The sequence below is a fragment of the Talpa occidentalis genome, unplaced genomic scaffold, assembly GCF_014898055.3.
Source record: "Talpa occidentalis isolate TD23 unplaced genomic scaffold, MPIMG_talOcc4v2.1 talOcc4.4, whole genome shotgun sequence".
NCBI classification, from domain to species: Eukaryota; Metazoa; Chordata; class Mammalia; order Eulipotyphla; family Talpidae; genus Talpa; species Talpa occidentalis.
This window is the reverse complement of record NW_023604295.1, coordinates 58,592,627-58,613,147: the sequence shown is the minus strand read 5'-3', so window position 1 is coordinate 58,613,147 and position 20,521 is coordinate 58,592,627.

Below are 20,521 nucleotides of genomic sequence, written 5' to 3'. Positions count from 1 at the left end.
AATAAGAGGCAAAAATGATCTTTTTAGAAAGATGGTAGCAAAGGCTTATATGACTCACATCAAAACTGAGAAAGTGTGGGATTATCCAAAAAAGCCTGCAAGAAACTAATGAGGACTGCAGAAGTTCAATTCCAGCCTCAGCTAAGCCAGAGAGATTCTAAAAGCATCATAAATAGACCAGTGGTTCATATAGACCTATATATGAAAATATCATTTCATGAGATTGTAATGATTTACTAAGATAACTACTTTCCATTATACTGTCTTAAGTATGTTTTATGGTTCTTCTGAAGTCCCAAGTTAGAGTATAGTAGACATCATAGCTTGAATATGATACAACTGTAAAACTATTAACCCACCTTACTCTTCAGTGGGTTAATGCTATGGTAATTATGGTCAGGTCACTTACTATGCTATTTTAGCTCATGGGTTGGAATGATTACTCATCTTGCACAAAACTAGAATCATCCAGCTATCCAAAAACAAAAACAGATCTGCACCAGTTTAGTAATGTCTGAAACAAGTTGTCCTCAAACAACTGATTTGAGGGGCTCAATGGAATGATAACTATTTAGAATTTAAACTAAGAACTTAAGTTCACTTCTTACCTAATTGTTACTCCTTAAAATAAATATTAGATTGGACATCATTTCACTTATTAAATTGGTCATTTTATGAATGACAAGAATAGTCTTTATCAAATAAGAGTTAATGTGATACCTGATGAGATTATTTCCACAGTGACCCAAGAAGATTGTTTCTTAAACCAGTCATTAAGATGAATATGTCCATCACTCCAAAGATACAAAACAACTGCTTGCAGCTATAAACTCTATATATTAAGAGTGATTTGATTAATAAATTGAATAGTGGAGTGCTGTTCTCACTGCTATCCATGATTTAATTGAGAATGTCAGGTGTAAAGCCAAAATAACACATTTATGAAGTTCACAAATGTTCTCAATTTTCTCAGAAGCATCAGGAGATGGACAATGATGGAACTATTATTTATTCACACAGCAAACTCATCTAAATATCTCCTTATGCTTCTGAATTTGGTGAGAACGACACAGAGAACAATATAGTAGTCCCTTTCCTATTCTCTGCAAGTTTAGCCTCATTCTGAATATTATTTTAACCAAAATTGTCTTTCAGCCACCACAACACTGAAAGACATGTCTAATGGCAAGGTGCAATTTGGTGGTACTTTGGAATCAAAGGGTTTCATTTCTCCACTGACCAGAAGGAATAATCAGTCACCATTACTAATTTTTGCACATGGGAAGTTTGCTAAATAAAAAAGAATGTGTTAGCCTAAAATATGCAAAATATGTCTTAACTATGTGGTTCAATAGATGAGTGCTTTCAATAATTATTTTTCATGAAGTTAGGTTAAAGCATATACATGAATGTTGCATATACACACGTATATGCACATGCATACATGCACATAAGTATATTTAGGGTAGGATAACAAAATGTCATGTTTTATAGTAGAATGATAGCCTCTAGGTAGAAATTATTAAATATTTTTTCACTTTTTCCCTGAAGGGAAAAAAGAACATAAAAATATAAGCCATTATTTGTGTTATTTCTCTTTAAGAATTACTAACACATATTGTTTCAAGGAAAAAGGGTTACTTTATTTCCAGTGTTATTGCTTATTCTAATTCAGAGCTGGGAATATGAAATGGAAAGAAATATTACAATAACCAAAGCTAAAAATATATCTCAAAATTACAGCTATTAATGAAAACCATGCTCCTTCTGAGAGTTATTAAGCTGAAGTGTGAAACAGTCATATATATTAACTCAGATATAAAATTTGAGACAGAACCAGGAAATGTGTTGTTAATCAGCAACATATGAATATAGAATGTTCACACTGTGTACCTATACCTTTATTTTGTGATGCATTTGAGACTCCCGAGAACAGCTAACATTCTATGCTTATTAGACACAACTCTGGCCTGTATTTGTGTTTCATACTCATTCCTCCTTAATCTGGCATTATATATCACTATGGGTTCATATATACCAAATAGAAAATCATTCTGATTTCAGAGAAAAAGTAAAATTTTATTAAACTCCTGAATTATTTAAAATGATTTACATTTACATAGTTAGTAAATGTAGTCTATCCCATAGGGTAGTCTATCCCATAGGGATTGACCCAGATTTTTAGTATCTAATTATGAAGTGGGTGAACAATATTTCCTAATTTCATTAGATAGAGGATCCCTCCAATGAAAAGACTGCAAACTTAGCATGCTACATTTTAAGACAAAAGCAGTTTACAATTACCATTTTTTGTAAGAATGGGAGGGAAAAAAGACAATTGTGCCCTATAATCTTGTAGAGGAGCTATGCTGGTATGATTGGCAGAAAGCTAGACCCCCAAAAGATATATAAGTCACATCTTTGGGATTAGGGAAAATCACTTTATTTGGAAAAAAAAGATCTCTTCAGATATTCATTAGTTAAAAGCTTTGAAATAATATTACCCTAGATTACTAAACTGGACCTTAAATCCAAGGACAGTTATCTCTATAAAAGACCCACAGGGTAGATTTGAGAGACATGAGAGATGGAAACAATGTGACCATGGAAGCAGGGATTGCAGTGAAAGCTGGCAGAATGGAATCTATCTTAGAGCTTCTAGAAGACATGGGATCCTGACAACTCTTTGAGTTCAGATTTCTGGTCATATGAACTAGAAAATAATTTCTGTTGTTTCAAGTTAGCCATTTTATGATAAGCTATTAAATGAGTCTAAGATAACTGATATAGTTATCAAACAAATTTACAAGTGAAATCTTCAAGTGATTATTAAGAATTTTAGGAAAACAAGGAAGAATATGACATATGAGAGGAAAAACTACAATCAAACTTTATACTATATTGTGAAGGAGAAAGTCAGTGAATATAAGATGAATAAGGAGGGGTGTGTGTGTGTGTGTGTGTGTGTGTGTGTGTGTGTGTTTAAGAGTACTGTGCTTGGGAAGGCCATCTAATAGTGGGACAAGCTGTAGGGGGGTGGGCAGATGGTTTAAGAGCTAATGTCATTGTCATTTAATCTGAAACTAATTGAAGGTGAAAAATGTGTTGGACAAATAGCATTTTATCTGAAGATGAGCTTCTCTCTGGGGCATAGGTGCTAGTGTTAGAAGACTATGAGTTCTTGAATCCACCCACTCATTAATTTTGTTTATCTTTGCATTATTTTATACAGTACCCTGGGACTATAAATCAATATTTACAGGACTTCAGAAGTTTCAGAAATCAAAATTTTACTTTCTATTCACCAGTTAAATCTTTCAGTAGAGACCAATATATGACTGAAATAGTACTACTCCATTTCTCATCATTTAAAATGCATTATTTTCCAATAAAGTATAAGGTTCTATCATACCCTAGTTGTACAGGAATAGTAGTCAGCAGTCTGAATTAGCATGCACCATGAGCTTTAAATTTCCAAGAGCAAGTATTATACTAGAGAATCAAGAGCTGTAGACTATGCTGTAAATGTCCCAATTATCTTTCCTAAGCCTTATCTTCTCACTTGTGAAATCGGGTGATGGAGGATTGTTAACATTAAAACAAACACAAAAATTCATCAGAGTTATTATGACTCATTATCAATCCTAAAATAAACCACAAATACATAAATGTTTATATTGCATTGGCAGATTACTTCATTATGAAATGAATGGTGTCCAAGGGCCCAAAATAAAAAATGAAACATTAAGCGTTCATATATAGCCATTACCCTTTTCAGAGAGTGAACTCATTTAGGGACAATAACTACTATCTCTTCCACTACCTGGGGGATCAGAGCAGCTTTTGTGGCCGCTTTAGTTGCAGAAAGAAGAAATTAAAAGTAAATGTTAAAAGCTATGATTAAAGATAATTTTATGCAAGATTTTGGAGGGAGCATTTGTCCTCATATCAGAGGAACTGGTTGATTTAAAAATTGGACTTTTAAAAAATTAAGCTCCTGTAGATGAATAAAATTCCATTTGACTATATATATATGTATAGATAGAACACTAATTCATGCATATTAGTGTTTAGCATATATATGACATGAAAAGGGACAATATTCATATCACAATAATCACGCAAACATGTATGACAAAGAAATGAGACTTAACTTTGGTCAGGAAGAATAAAGGACAAAAGTTCTTCCTCATTTTCATTGACAAGATGAGGTTTGCTTTAATATGCTGAATATAGAGATACATGACTTTGAACTATTTATGTATCCATATCTTTTTATTCAAATAAATTGCATCTAGAATTTAAAGACATTTCCTCATACTGTGTCAGAAAAGTAGCTTCTTTATAATAAAAGCCTTCTAGATGAAAACTCTTCATGACACACAGAATTAATTTAAAAAATCAAAATGTATCATATTTTCTTGGGTAACCCATATTAATAGAAATCTACACTTTAATTGGAATGTGACACATGTTCTAAATACAATGTGATGATAATTTATTGTGTTAACACATTAGAATGGTGTCTAGCAAATTAAACATTCCACAGGAAAAATATGTTGCATCCAAGTATACAGGGGGATGGAGAAACTAATGAAATATATTTTCAGATCTCTGTTAAGAAAACCAAATGGAAAGACAAATTTTAAAACCAGTCCTTGAAAGCTGATCATAAATCTGAGACACCCATCTGAGACAATATGTTATTGTCCTGAGTAAAAACTATCTTTTGAAATTTCTCTGTGCATTATCAGCAGAATAAAAAGTCTTCATCTACTTTAAACTGTATGAAATGCTTAATTATATAGACCTTTAATCACTTTGGAATCCCATGATCATTACTGAGATTTAGTTATTTACCAATGTATTAATATAGCTGCATATTTCATGGGAATACATATTCTATAATAAAAAAATGGCCAAGTATATTTGAAGGAAATCATCTAGGAAATAAAAAGTATGTCTGGCAATGTAAAACAGAATTAAAGAGAGAGTGCCTTGAGTGAAAGGTGATAGTTGTTCTAGGTTCAGGGAATATATCCCTTTGATTCCACTTAGATTTAGTGTTTCCATCAACCGCTTTTCTAACCCCTCGCAGGGAGACCCTATCATTAAGAACAATAGGAGATATGGTGTTTAAAAGAAAGAGATAATAAAGCATTGTAATCAGGAGCAGCAATATCTGGAGGCATTGGGGTCACAGATAAGTCAATGTCACCATCTGTGTTACTTTAGTGAGACTTAAAACAGCAGCAATAGCTGTAAAAATTAATAACAGCAAGTAGATGCCAGAGGCCACATGAGGATGGGTCAAGCAGCACAGCAGAGGGGTGTGAAGCATCAGACAGCTGCAGAGAGAAGTCAAATAACATTGACTTAAGTTATGAATACTTGATTGGTAGGACTTTGGATATAAAAACAAATGTGAACTTTTCTAACACATCCAAAATAGTGAGTTCAAAAGATATTCATATTTTTCATATTCCAAATTTAAACCTTAAGTCTAATTGATGACCATTCCTTTTTCTGCACACAGTCTATTTCACTCCTTGAAATTATATTGAGGGCCTCGCCAGTGCACAGCGGTTGAGCGCTAGGTTGCGAAGCTGCCCACAGCCTCTGCAGCGCTGGTTCGATCCCCGGCTGCTCCCCGGCCACTGGAGGGTCCCACATGGCGCCAGACCTCTCCTGCTGCCTGCTTCTCCCCTCAGCAGTGTACTTCGCTCCCAGTGCTTGTATAAATAAATAAATAAATAAATAAATAAATAAATAAATAAATAAATCTTAAAAAAAAAAAAGAAATTATATTGACATCAAATCAATAAAAACCTGAATAAGAAGAATGTGAATTTATAAACTAATCAGGAAATTCATAAATATGTTCATAAAATATGTATTGCCTCAGCCATATACAAGGCATAATTCTAGGTACATTGGGAAATTCCAAGATAACCAGTAAAAACTAACGCTCATTAAACATCTATTTTGTTCCAAGACTTTTCTTGTCCTTTCTTCTCTCTTTTTCTCTGTCTCTTTTCAGGTAAGTTTGTGTAAGTAAAGACACAGAGAAGAAAAGTAGAATAAACACTTGAATTCAGTGATGTATATTTCTAGTTCATTGCTTGATATTACATGAAGTTCAGTCTTTGACAAAATACCACATATATATATCAAAATTATATCATCAGTCGTTTTTCTAAAATAAAGCATATCCTAATCCGTAAAAATGGAGATGGCTATACAACAGCTAATTTTCTTAAAGAATTATTTAGTATCCTATTGTAAAATATGTAACACATTAGTGGTAACAGAATATTCTTTATCCACAACCATAGCAGCCAACACTGTACGTACATGAATTATGAATACAAGTCAAGGTGAAAGAATTAAAAGGAGGCAGGATTTGGTAGACTCAGTCATAAATACAGATCCTCAGTTTAGTGGTATAGCATGAACTACCCACATTTTACTTCTCATTCTTTTATACATATAGATATATACATTAAGTTGTATATGTGTAACATTAAAATTAATCACAATCATGTAAATATTTTAAGCTGTTCAGCTATGTTTTGGTTTTCTAATGCTGTGTTACAAATTACTACAAAGTTATTTTAAAACAATACCTGTTCATTGCCTCGCAGATCTATAGGGCATACGAGGGAGTTGTGTTGTATTCTCTGCTCAAAGAAAAATCAAAGTCTCAATAAGGCAAGGCCTTGAAAGTTCTGGAGAGAATCTGCTTTCAACTTCATTCAAATTTTTAACAGAATCTAGTTCCTTGCAGTGGTAAGACTGGGATCTCTGATGTTGGCTGTCAGGGGCCACTCTCTTCACATAAGCCTCTCTTAATCTTATTACAAGAAAGGTTGAGTTATTCTCAGATCTCTTTTTCTCTGATATTTCCTTCTGCCCCTAAAGAAGGCTCTCTGTTTTTTTGTTTTTTTGTTTTTTTTTGTGAGACCCTCGCCGGTGGCCCAGGACGGAACTGACGCTGCAGTGGCTGCGGGCAGCCTCGCAACCCAGCACTCAACTGCTGGGCCACCAGGGAAGGCCCAAAAGGCTCTCTGTTTTTAAGAACTCCTGTGATTATAAATGACCCATAAGAATAATTCAGGTCAATCTGCCTTCTCTAAGGTTGTTCATACCATACAACACAAAAATTATGAGCATGGCATAATAGCTTCAGGTTCTAGGGATTAGAGCCAGGCACCTTCTGAGGGGCAGTAAAAAATTTCTGCCTACCATAGCTATAAAATTGCATTCCAAGAAGTACAAAATGCAATGAAAGAGCAATACTGATTTATTATTCTCTATTTAAAAAAAAAAAAGAACTTCATTCATGGTGCTAGAATACAAAGACTATCCATCTAGCTGTTGCTTTCTCCAGAGATGAAGAATAAAGATGTAATTGGGGTTGTCTGGCACTGGAATATCTTATGTCTGCCCCTTTGGGAGCCCTACCACAATCAATGACTCTTTCCTTTGTGTCTCCACATTTAGATTCATCTTCTAAATCACTAAGATTTCTAATATGTTGCTTGGGTACATGGATTTAAACTTCCATACTTAACGGGCTTAAACGTGAGAACCTATATACAATATAGCAATGTTTTGTGTTCATCAAGGATTCTTAACCCTATAATTGCAATTATTTACTGAAGCATAAATGCAGATAAAAGCCTTTTGAATGTGAGCTCATTAAGTCTCAGTCGAATTCCTATGACCAAACATTTCAAAATGAAGTCTTCATATCCTCCCAAAAAATTTTGTAGAGACAGAAATATGACACGATGAATTTGTGTCTTTAAGAGAGAAAATTTGCTGAGTGGACGCTTTAAAAACTTGTTTTGCATACATTCTTCAAGTGTTCTTATCCACCTTTTAGAGAAGTGCCTTGGGGATGACAATTATAAAATATAAAATCTACCACCTCTTCTATTCTGTTAATAATCTAAAATATGCTCATAGGAATACCACAAAACTCAAATTCATCATTTCAGGTCATTTAATAGCAAATTATGCAGCGCACACAGACACCAAATAGTGGATATGCATGTGTATGTATATGCATGTATCTACTTGTGTGTATATATGAATAGAGAGTATGTATACACATGCAATAATCATCACATTCTCTAATTCACATTCGTATATCTGCATAATTATCTGAAGATGTACACAATCAAAACCATTTAGGGAACCAACTATGGGTTCTCAAACTATAATTATTTAGACAATCTGTATTTTAAAAATTCATTGTGCTTGTAAATATTTGACAATAAATATGATGTTGTGTGCCTATTTCAAACAAATTATAAATCAGAATAGCACATGAAATTCAATTAAAAAAAGTATATCATAGGGGGTTGCAATTGTATGGGGAATATAAAAATAAAATTTATTTTTAAAAAAGTATATCATTAAAAATAATTTTCCAGAAATAAAAGTATAACTCTAATAAAATTATAACTCTAATTAAATAAAATTATAAATAAAATTATAACTCCCATAACTCTAACTCCACAAGTTTTTGCACATTACCTTTCATCTGTGCACTTGCATAGAGATTTTAGTTCAATTATTTTCAAATATTATTCAAATAACATTCCATCAGTGGACGCTGCCATGTTTCCTAATAATCCCCAAAGATAACATGGTTTTCAGTAGTTCACTAAGTCACACATTTTTCACTAGACATTTTAAGTAACCTGAAGTTTGGGTGCATTTTTTGTGTTTTTTTCTCCCCACCTCAATTATTAAATCACAGCAAATTGAGTTTCCTAAGGTTCCTATAAACTGTTTTGCTTGAAATTAATATTTTCCATATTTCATATTGATGTTTTACCTTTTACATCCTTTCCTGCCTCTACTTGATTACTGGCCCAGTTAATTCTAGTAAAGACTTCTCTCAGACATACAAACACACATCCAGTTATTTGGATGATGTTTCTCAAAATGTGGTCCATGTTTTCAGTGGTTGACTGAAATAGAAGAAATCCTGACCCCTGCAAAGATTTATTCACTCAGAACCTCGATGGCAGATCTAGCGGTTAGTTACAAATTCATGAAATCTTTATTTTAAAAGAGTATCCCAAAGTTTCTGTCTTCCTATCCCCCTTTTATTTATTTTTTTTTAAATGTTCTTTTTTTTTTTTTTCCTAAAGATTTTTATTTATTTATTTATACAAGCACTGGGTACAGTCAGAAGCGCAGGAGGGTGAGATAATTCACCAGAGCCAGATCAGGGAACAGAACAGGCAGAGTGATGAAATACACTGCTGAGGGGAGCAGGAGGCACAGCGGGAGAGGTCTGTCTGCCATGTGGGATCCTCGCAATCGGCCGGGGATTGAACCGGTGCTGCAGAGGCTGCGGGCAGCTTGGCAGCCCAGCGCTCAACCACTGCGCCACCAGGGGAGGCCCTCCCCCTTTTATTTTTAACACAATAGGCATTTATTTTTCATACTCAGGGATCTGCAGATGGACCAAGTGACTTTCTTTAGTTTAGGTTTGATCAGTGTGTGTCACTCTTAGGTCTGGAACGATCTATTCCCTTCACATGTTTTGAAAAATATTTTGCTCCAGTTTGCTTCTTCTATCCATTCTAATTTGTTGATGAAGTTTTTTTCATGAATTGTTATTTTTAAGAATAATCTATCAAAGATCATTATTGTTTATTGCAGAGCACATTTTCTAAAATAATCTTTTATGAATCTCCATCTATTTATAGAGCTATTATTTATAAAAATTATCACAATAAAACCAGTCTATATTTTTCCTCTAATGCTGAGTTTGCTTGATAATTTTCTTTTTTTATAATGTGCAAAACTAATTCTCAAAGGATTTTTCTCAATGCTTCAACATCTGCTATTGCTGAATCTGGAACAGCATTTGAGATTTATTTTGTTTTTAAATTCATTAAATTGTGCCACCTTCCACAACAGCATCTACAATACGGTACTTTGTTTCAAAAGAAAAAAGAAAAACTTACTCCTAAAAAATTTTCAAGACATTTGTAGTCTCCCATTAAGACACTTATAGTTCATCTTAAAGGGACAATCTCTACCAAACAACTGCATTCGTATAGACTTCACCCTCAATACAGATCATAATTGCCAAGGTAAAATTGTAGAGAATGTGAGTTTAGGAGGCTTCTAGAATCTCACTTAAGAATTCATTATTACTTAATACTTCTACCATCACAAACATAACAATAAAAATATAGTGCAAATGCATATTTTGCCAATCACTAAGAAGCACTTTTCAATATTAACTCTTAAGACTCAAAACAACCTATGATCAATATTATTTACCTCATTATCCCCATATACATATGATCATGTTACCGACATCTTAAATGGGAAGGTCTATTTGCCTAGTGATAGAAAGTCAATAACACAACAACAAGGTACAGCAAAGCAGAGCAAAATCTTCATTGTCAGGCCTGACAAAAAAGAATAGAGAAATCTGTGTCCCATAGCACTTTTTTCTGGACTTGGGGTGAGGTGAGGTGATGGTACTTTGGGGAGTAAATCACTCATGCATTTTTCCATTATATGTCTGAACATAGGTCACGTGTCTCCTTATAATGTTAAGTCTCCAGACATAATTTTTATATTATAAAGAAGCAAATTTCACCTTCAGGTTATTTCAGTCTCTCTTTCTCTGGGCGAACTTATTTGAGTAAGTTACTTGGGTTTCAGGTGTCAACATTCCCCATCCTACAAGTTAACAAAGCTGGGTAAAGATAACTCTATTCTTACCCTAGGCATCTACAATGATAGGGAAGCAAAGAGAGAATAAGTGAATTGCCCAAGGTCCCAGAGCTAATAAGTGACATAGCTAGGATTTCATTTCTGCAGTGAGAGTCTAGTCAATATGCTCCACCATTAAGTCATGCAACACATAATCACCAGTGGAATTGTGCTGGTGACTATAATCTTTAATATTTTTATTTAATATTCTTTAATATTTAATATTTTCCCTAAATAGGATATGGATTTTCCTTATATATTACAGAATTATCCCACTTAATTGCAGAATTTAGTTGAATTTAGAAATTCAAGTGAAGAGCAAACAATAGTTCTATTACCTTTTGTAGCTAGTAATTAAGAGAAATTTGAGTGTAATAATTTAAAAAATACATTTTGTTGATTTCAATTTCATATGTAATTGTATGATCCTGGATAATAAGGTCTATGAATTATACCATTTTAATATTGCACACAGTAGCTGATCCAATGTTTTGGACATTATTAATCCAATGTTTTACTAATCCAAATAATCCAATGTCTTGGACATTATTAAGAAGATAATATGACTTAACAGTAACTTATCAATATTCAGACATTAAAGAAATGTACCATAAAACATCCATCAAGCTGGTCAAATCATTAAAATATGTTTTTCCTATATACAATTTATTTCAATTAAATTATTTATATCAAAATATCTACAAGTGTTTAAGCATCTACCACAAAGATATGTGGTACTTTACATATTCAGTTAAAACTTTACATATTCAGTTAAAACTTTGTGAAAAAGCATTTCCTTTGTTCAGAAAAAAACAATTCATTTTTACAATGAAATTTTGTGCCAAATATAACAGTATAAAGAAAAGGAAGAATTATCCATAAAATATCATAAATATACCTTTAAAATATCATCACTATACCTTTAAATTGTTATTCCAGAAGTAAGGCTATTTGTACTTTATGATCCTGTGAATCATTCCTTTAATTGTTCCTTTAAGTTGTTATTCCAGAAGTAAGGCTATTTGTACTTTATAATTCTGCAAATAAGCTCAAATTCTGTTTCATTTTTTGTTGCATCAGACAACACCACACTGACAAACAGGAGTCCTGGAGCAGGCTACATAATGCAGGATGCTGCTGGAGAGCAAGATCCTGGCCCTTTTATTCACATACGTAATTGATTGTAAGGAGATTAAAGAAAGGGGAAGGGTGTAGAAGATTAGGGATTGTGAGTCTGCCATCCAGGCACTTCTAATCTACTTGATGACACACCCTAATCCCCAGCCATGGTTCTAATCTTATCAACAAGGTGCTCCACTGATCAGCTTCTGGGGTCCCTTGTCATATATCAGCCCTCGGCCCCCAAGGCATTCCCGGTCATACCTCTTGATGTATGAGTCGGGAGTATGTGCTATGCATCATGCCTCAGCTCCCTGAGCGTTCCGGACATACCTCCTGTAAGGGCCGGACTGGGCACAGTGCAGGTTTTCTGATCCCATGCAGACCGGGTAAAGGAGGAGTCAGAGTCCTCAGTGGTTTTTTTGCAGGTTTTTTATTGGGGTTCACTGGGCATATGGCAGGCGGGGTGCTGGCTGGGGGGCTGGGAGGCTGGCAGGTCTCCCAGCCCCCAGCAAGTCTTCACTCTATCTGGGCTCTCTAGTGTTCGTTCTGATGCTTCTCGGCTTCTCTTTCGGCTTCAGCTTCGGCTTCTACTGCTGCTGCTGGCGTCCCCGTGACGCCGTCCTTAAAAGCAGTCTTAGCTCAGCTGAATCCCATCTACCTATACCTACACCCTATTCCAGGTGCCCGCCATCAGGCATGCATTCAGGACAAGGATCCATCATCTATCCTGATGGCGGAGGGGCAGAAAAGCCTGATATTTTCTTTACCCTACACCTCCTGATGCACATGTTATGCATCGGTCCTCAGCCCCCTGGGCGTCCTGGACATACCTTGTGATGCATAACCTTCCCAGTGTGATCCAGCTTTGTGCTCTTGTTTGATTTGAAGGGGTTAAGGGTTGGGCTCCTGTTCCTAACTGGCCTGACCACTTTGACCTTGTGTAGGTGACAAAATGGCGGCCTAATAGGCTGCCTAGGAGTAGCAGACCCACAATTTTTCTAAAGCAATGTACACATTTTTTTTTTTACTTTTCACAATTCTCTGATATTCTTATGTCTTCAGGATTTCCTGTCATATAAACCCAATTCTTGAGTTTATAAAGAGTATGCAAGTTACATTCTGAGCAATAGGCTAATTATATGTATGCTAATTATTCATGTTATATTATTAGAAAAGGAAAGAAAATCCATTATATTCATAATGCAAACAAAGTATAGGCTTCTTATACCTACACATTTAAAAAAACAAGTATAATAAAATATACAATAAATAGTAAACATATTTATAGCCTACAGTGCATATATTTACCACTAAGTATAATATGTATATATGTATATCTAGTAAGAAATGATCAAACTTTACTGAAGGTGAAATTTTGAATGAGTGGAGTTCATAAAATAAATGTCATTGTCTTCAAGCTAATTTATAATATTTATATAATATCAGTGTTTCATTTACCTGTTTGTTTTGCCTAATTTTGACAGTCATCCAAAATATGTCTAAGGCTATCAGAAGTTAATAACCAAAAAAGTTCTAAAAAGAATAGTAATAAAGAATTGGAAGTAAAATTTAATATTAAGTTATAATAATTAAACTATCAGATTGCAATGAGAGTAGAAATACACAAAAAAGAGAAGGTAGCATCAAGAGATTCTAATATATACACTAATTAATTATTAAGTGAGTTAAAAAGTGACATAACAGCAGCTTATTTTTAAACTACCATTTCTGAGATAAATATAGAAATAATTCACCCTTTTTTATGCTTTCCACCCCAGAGGTATATTCTTTTTCTTTTATTCCAGTATTGCATTTTCTCTATGTCTAACATGATCATTTTGTACTCATTTCATTGTCTTGAAAAAAGATTGTCATAAGATACAAAGAATCAAAGTGTAGCAATTAAGTGAATATTTTTGTTCATTTTAACACCTAATTTTCCCTTTTTTGATGTTTTAATTTTTGATCTGGAAATTCTAGAGAATTTCATTAAACTCACAAATACATTTATGTATTTTGGTGCCAGGTTGTTCAGCATAAAATGGTACATAACAATCTGTCTTTAATGTATAAACTGTGGATTACCACTGTTTAAATCTCTTACTCCGGTGCAGGCTTTTGATTTTGCTTAGTTGTCTTTTTGTTTCAATAGTAAGTTTAAGTCACTTTATGTCACATTTGGCCATAGGCATTGAAAGGAATATAAAACCAGATTCCAGATGTCCTTTTACTATATTGCCTATTTTGTTTAAAAGTATATATGCTCTGTCCACTTGCATACACATTCAGCCCCTTCGGTCTCACACAGGGCAAAATAGCTTTGCCTCATGTTTTCCCTACTCAGACTACAACTAAAAAAGTTTGTCAAAATCTCTGATAGTCATTTTATTTACCTCTTCCTCTATGTACATTTTTGCTTATGCTAAAAGTACCCTTTTAATGTAGGAGGAAATGTATTTTTGAGTGTTAACTTAGTTGAAATTTAGTTATGATATTTTTTATGCTCCAGTTAAGTTGATTCTTTTTTATATTTTTTAAGGATTTATTTATTTATGCATACAAGTACTGGGGTACAGGCCAGAGGTGTGGGGGGTCAGAGGATTCACCAGAGACAGAGTGGGGAACAGAACAGGCAGAGTGACCAAAATACACTGCTGAGGGGAGCAGTGGACAAGACAGGAGAGGTCTGCCCCACCATGTGGTTTGCTCTGTGGCCAGAGTAGTGCTTGATTATACCAGCACTGCAGAGACTGAGAACAGCTCCACAGCGCAGGGTTCAACCACCTGCACCACCAGGGAGGCCCTGATTCTCTTTTATATTAAGGAAGAAATTCTGACTTTCTCCTAGAGTTCATTCCATTCTGACCACGGAAGGAAATAATGCTAGATATTGTTATAGTGGAGATAATTCAAAAGTGTATCTGCCATGTTCTATGATTTCTGCTGTATATACTTCCTTATTGTTTCATTTATTTTTATATTAAACCTGTAATATTAGTGATCAATTGGGAAAGGCTATGTCAGGATTTGATAGCCAAATGATATTTTTAAATGAAAATATACTTAACATTTTTCATCTGCTTATCATCATTAAATTCAATGATTGCTTTTGCCTTTATAGTAAGAAAAATTGTGATTTTCTATTCCCTATCCTTCCTCTATTTTGTATTTGCAGATATCAAAGAATTTAGTTTAGACATTATAACCTAATGTTCATTGTTACTATAATTTTAAATTCATACATCTATTTCAATATGTTTGATAACTGTGTCATTACCATTGTGTTTTGTTCCATGGCTCATCCTAGTTCTGCTTGACTTCTCCAAGTGTTAAGAGGGCCATAGCTATGAATAAAGATGTGTACATCAGACAGATACAGACTGATATTAGATGTGCTCAATTACTAGTTGTATGACCTTCAGTTCTTGAGATTAATTTCTTGTATGTATAAAATGAGATTAAAAATACCTCCTAGGATTATTTTGAGATTACATTAAATGATATATTCATTATATGCCTGAAACGTGATACATGGCATTTAACAAATGGCAGCTATGATAATTATTCTCTACGTATATTCCTATTTCTTTAATAGTTTCTAAACAAGAAATGTCAAAATATGTTTCCACTTACATTGCCTTTGCTGATGAATGATAGCATTTTGATACAATTTTGGGTTTCTGTTGTTGCCATCAGTAATTACCACATATTTAAGACTTAAAACAACACAAGTTAATAAATCCTACGTTTTCATAGATTAGAAATCTGACCCACATCTCAGTAAGTGAAAATTGAAGTGTCTACAGACCATCTATGTTCCTTTCTAAAGACTTTATGTGAGAATGATTCCCGTATTTTCAGTTTGTATAAGTTAGCTACATTCCTTAATTTGTAGCCAGCCTCTCTGCTTTAAAGCCAGAATAATACATTTCTCTGACACTTCTTCCACTGTAACTTCTGTCTCTGACAATGACCTTGAATGGCCATCTATTATTTAAAACTCATGTGGTTTACTTGGGCCCACTGAATAATCTAGGACATTCTTCCCTTCTCAAAATCCATAATCTCAACCACATCTGCAAAATGCTTTTTGTCAAGTTAAGCACCATATTCACAGGTTCCAGGAATTAGAACAAGGACATCTTTGGGTTCTCATTTTTCTGCTTCTAAATATTTACTTAAAATATTTTCTTTTAATAATCCCACAATAATATATTTAATATTTACTCTCTTAGAGAAGATTGCATCTAGCCATATTTTTGGTTAGTTGATGTGAAATTATTTATGATGATGATAATGTTTTTCTTACTGAGTTTGTATAGAAATATTTGGTTCCCCTTGACATTTTAGAACCTTTTTAAATTAGTATATATGTTTTATTTGTATTCTTTCACTTCTAATTCTTAATTGAATTCCCTGTATCTGTGAAACTTTGTCTCTTCTATCCTGTAAACATTTTCATGTTTCCATCCTTTTTATATAATCCTCATTAATTTGGATATTTTACTGTTGTTTTCGCCATCACTAACATATGTCTTTGGAAAAACAGAGCAGTGAAGCAACTGCGTAAACCTGGAAATTTACTCAGAACTGTTTGCATTGGGAATTTCAGGAAAAACAAAATCTGTAGCATAATTTGGAGGAGGATGCTGAGACTATGAGAAATCATATTCTCTCAGTTTCACAAATTCCATATTCCATGGAAAGGGGTTATCAGAGTAGGAACACAGCAGAAACTCTCTAGAGTATGATACCTACCTCCCCTATTGCCCAGTCTAAGCAAGGGAGTGAGTTTTTCTAGCAACAAGAAAATAAATTATGTCTGGAGCAAGAAAATACAAAGCTAAGTGAGTATTTGAGATGACTAATTGGTTCTCCTTTTGATTGGTTATTCAGTTTTCAGAATCAGGAACAAATCAAGTGTCTATCTTTATAAAAAATAGAACTGGTTATTCTGAATAGCTGCATGTTCTCAACCTCACTTGTTCCTGGAAACGGCTACTCCCACGTTTTTTGAGTATGCATTTAATATCTATAGGTCAATAAAAATAGAATATTAATTTGCTGATCAATGATTAAACAGGATAAATGAGGAGCAAGCCGTGTCAGTTAATCTTCTCTATCAGTTGGCTAGGTAGCACTCAAACAATAATAGTTCTGTGTAAACTGGGTATTCACATGCAGTGTCCTCTCCTATAATTTTAAACACAATCATTTTACCTGATATTATTCTTTCTCTATAAGTTTCATCTGGGAGTGTGGGAACAAGAAGTAATAGTTTAATCATTCCACACTACTTCTAAGTGGTATTGAGTTCTAAGAATTGAAAAGTAGCCCAAGTCTGCGATGTGACTCATAAAATTTTGACCAATTAAGCTTATTTATTAGGCAATAATCCTTAAAGAATGCCAACATTGTGTCTAGCTGCTGCAGGCACAGGCAAAATGCCACATACGATGTATGGTCTTGCTAGCAGTTCCCCTTAATAGAGTTGTTTATTTGAAATTTTTTCTTATCCCTGGTGGGCAGCCTATTAAATATTTAACTTTGGGCAACATGCAATCTTAATATACCTCTTCAGGGCAGTAACTTAGAAGTAAGAAGGGACAGATTGGTACATTTAAAACATTTAAAATTTCAATGGCACAACAGGTGTTAGATAACTCATCTTCCTTTAGAAATTATTTTAGGCAATAATGAAGACTAATAGTCCTAGGGGGGTTTAATTACCCAGGGGTAAATCTCACTTGCCACAAGGCTATAGTTTTGGCTTGATAGATTGCAACAACGCAAAAATAAAATTGCTTATTATCATGTTCTCCTAAGGGACCTCTTAAAGTTATAGCTTGACTTCTGATTTCACAGTTCAGTGATTTGCAAAACTCCTGAAGCCAGAAGTTATAACTTCAGAAGAAAAATTATTTTTAAAGTGTTCATCAGGTTGTGTTTTCAATGATTTATCTTTTATGCATGTACAAAATTGGACCTGTTTGTTTGCTATCAATAATATGCCAGACCAACTTCTGAAACACAAATGCACTTATTTTTAATAAGATAGCTGGTTTTGTATCAGTGCCTGCTTTATTGTAGGCATAACAATCAATATTACATATTATTATTTGAGCAGAGAGGACTCTCCACTGAAAAGTACCTTTTCACCAACCAGGTGCCAAAGTGATGGAAATTCTACCACTGAAGACTAATTTTGTTGGGTAGAGCAGTGTCCTCTATAGTTATATCCCTTCAAAAGAAAAATTTTCTTCATGGCAAATACTCTCTTCTGAAATTAGCAGCAGGAAACTTAGTATCATCAGAATTCTGATCAGGGACGTAAGGGAGTAGAAAGTTAAAAGACACTGAGAGTAAACAATGTAAGAGAATGATTGGAAAATTGTTAAGGACATCAATTCATTCTTTGAACATATATAAACATAGCTGAGCCATAGCTATCAACGTCACTGTGCTTTTTGAACCTCTCCTACAAAAAAAGTAAGGTTCAGCTCTTTCTAGAACTTTCCATAGTCCTTTTGGTAGTAAGCTGGAATATTTTGTTAGGTAGTTAGGGTAATGAGTAGTGCCTAAGATAATTGGTGACCAACACATCCAGGACAGGAGAAAATATCTGCAGGGGTGATAGAGTAAAAACCTGGGTGTCACTTGCATGGTAAGGCAGAGAATGACTTTCAGATTACTGTAGCAGACCTGACCCCAACTAGCACTGTGCCTTTGACTCCCTTGCAAAGGTCATGGCCATGACAGTTCTGCCAACTGCCAAATAAGGAGTAATTATCCACCCCTCTGACCAAAAGGTCACTCATGGATGCAAATTGGATAACCACAGAAGGGGAAGGGGAGAGTGGCCCCTGCATCCCATTTAAGTGAGGAATCCCTCACCATTCGATTGAATTGTTCTTACATAGATACTGCCCACTAGGACCCCTCCTGAGTGTACTGTCACTAAATAACATGCCATTTTGTTTTTCCTAGATATGGGTTTGAATTCTTTTCATAGTCAAGAAGTAAGGATCTCTTAAACCCGTAACAAACTGGTGAGGACCTCTCAAACTGGTAGCCAAAATGTTGCCACTCTCACTTTATAGAAGGAAGTTAAACAGAGTCAGATATGCCACATTCTCAGTAGTCTGTGGATCCATCTCATCTTCCTCAATTTTGAAGAAATTAAGATTTATATTCTGGAGGTTATACACTTGTGACTTTCTTCTGGAAGTTATAAACTTTTTAAGTTCTTCTCTATAATTGCCACTGATTATTGTGGGGTCAGTCCCCCAAAGAGAGTCAGACTTTCCTTAGTAGGTGCTTGGTAGATTGCTTGTCACTTTGATGTGAGAATTGTTCTCCCTTAATGACTTAAAAGAATGTGGTCTGGAGGGATCTCATCCAGTTCTAGGTTTATCAATAAATATGTCCTCCCTAAGAATTCCATCTTTATTCTCAGAGTAGCTATGAGGTCACCCCCTTCTTGTCTGTCATGTGAAGTTTCCCCCTTTTTATCCTTGATGTCCCAGGTCCTAAACCATAGGATAAATATACATCATATACTCCATTATTCTTTAGAACTTGCAACCAACTGAATTCTCCATATGTATGTATTAAATTCATTGTTTTTTTCTTTGCTAATATGCCTGATGCTGTTTTGATTACTAGGTCAGCCCAAAAAAAAAACCCTGAGCAATACAGGATGACTTATTTTGTGCCCCAACACTATACAATACAGGGTAGAAAAATCGTGGTTGCTATTATTTAGCTGAGTAGTTCATGCCAGTATATTTATTTAAGAAGCAGTTTTAAGATATCACCCTGTATCTATGTCTCTCTGGTGGCAAAGTTGAATTGAAAAATTAAAGATTGTTACATGTCATTAACATAGACAAAGAAATGTACTCAGGAAAATGTCAGAGACAGATGGGTAAAGGAAACAGAAATGCTTGGTGAGTACCTTTTGCTATACTTGAGAGTGTGGTTTAATCATGGATTTCTAAAATGAAGAACATACTTCTTTAAAGTGATTCTAATTTTATCTACTTACAACACAGTTTATTGGATGGATGAGTGCTGATGAGGCTCAGATATTGTAGCATCTACAATACATAAATCCTTGGTGACTTCAGATTTCCAGCCTGGTCTTGATTTTTAAAAATGAGTAAGTCAAACAAACAACTAAGTGTTTAAAGAAAGTTTTTCCTGCCTTGATGCTATTTGAGTTTTGTTTGTTAAACTTTTGAACCATTGTCTTTCTTTTTTCCACTTAGCTTCTGATAACATTGTATTTTAGAGATTTTCAATAAGAGGAAATTTCTGCTTTTCAAAAATGAAACATTCAATAGGTGTCTAAAATGTCTTAGGGCTTCCTTTTGCTTTCAGTATTTAGTTGAAACCAAAAGTTGTAGGTGGTCTGGAGGGAAGAAATAAGTGTACTTATTAGTTCTGAATTCATGATCCAGCTCTGTCTGCTGCACTCTTGATTTTTTTAAGTATCAGTTTAACCTCACAGATAAGGAGGTCAAAGAAAAGTGAAGCCATAGAAAAGTCTTTATTGCTCTTTTAGCCAAAAGTAATGTTGTAACCATTTCTCTTCTTACATTAATTCTTTCCACTTCTAACTACTGATCTGTAGTATTTGCTA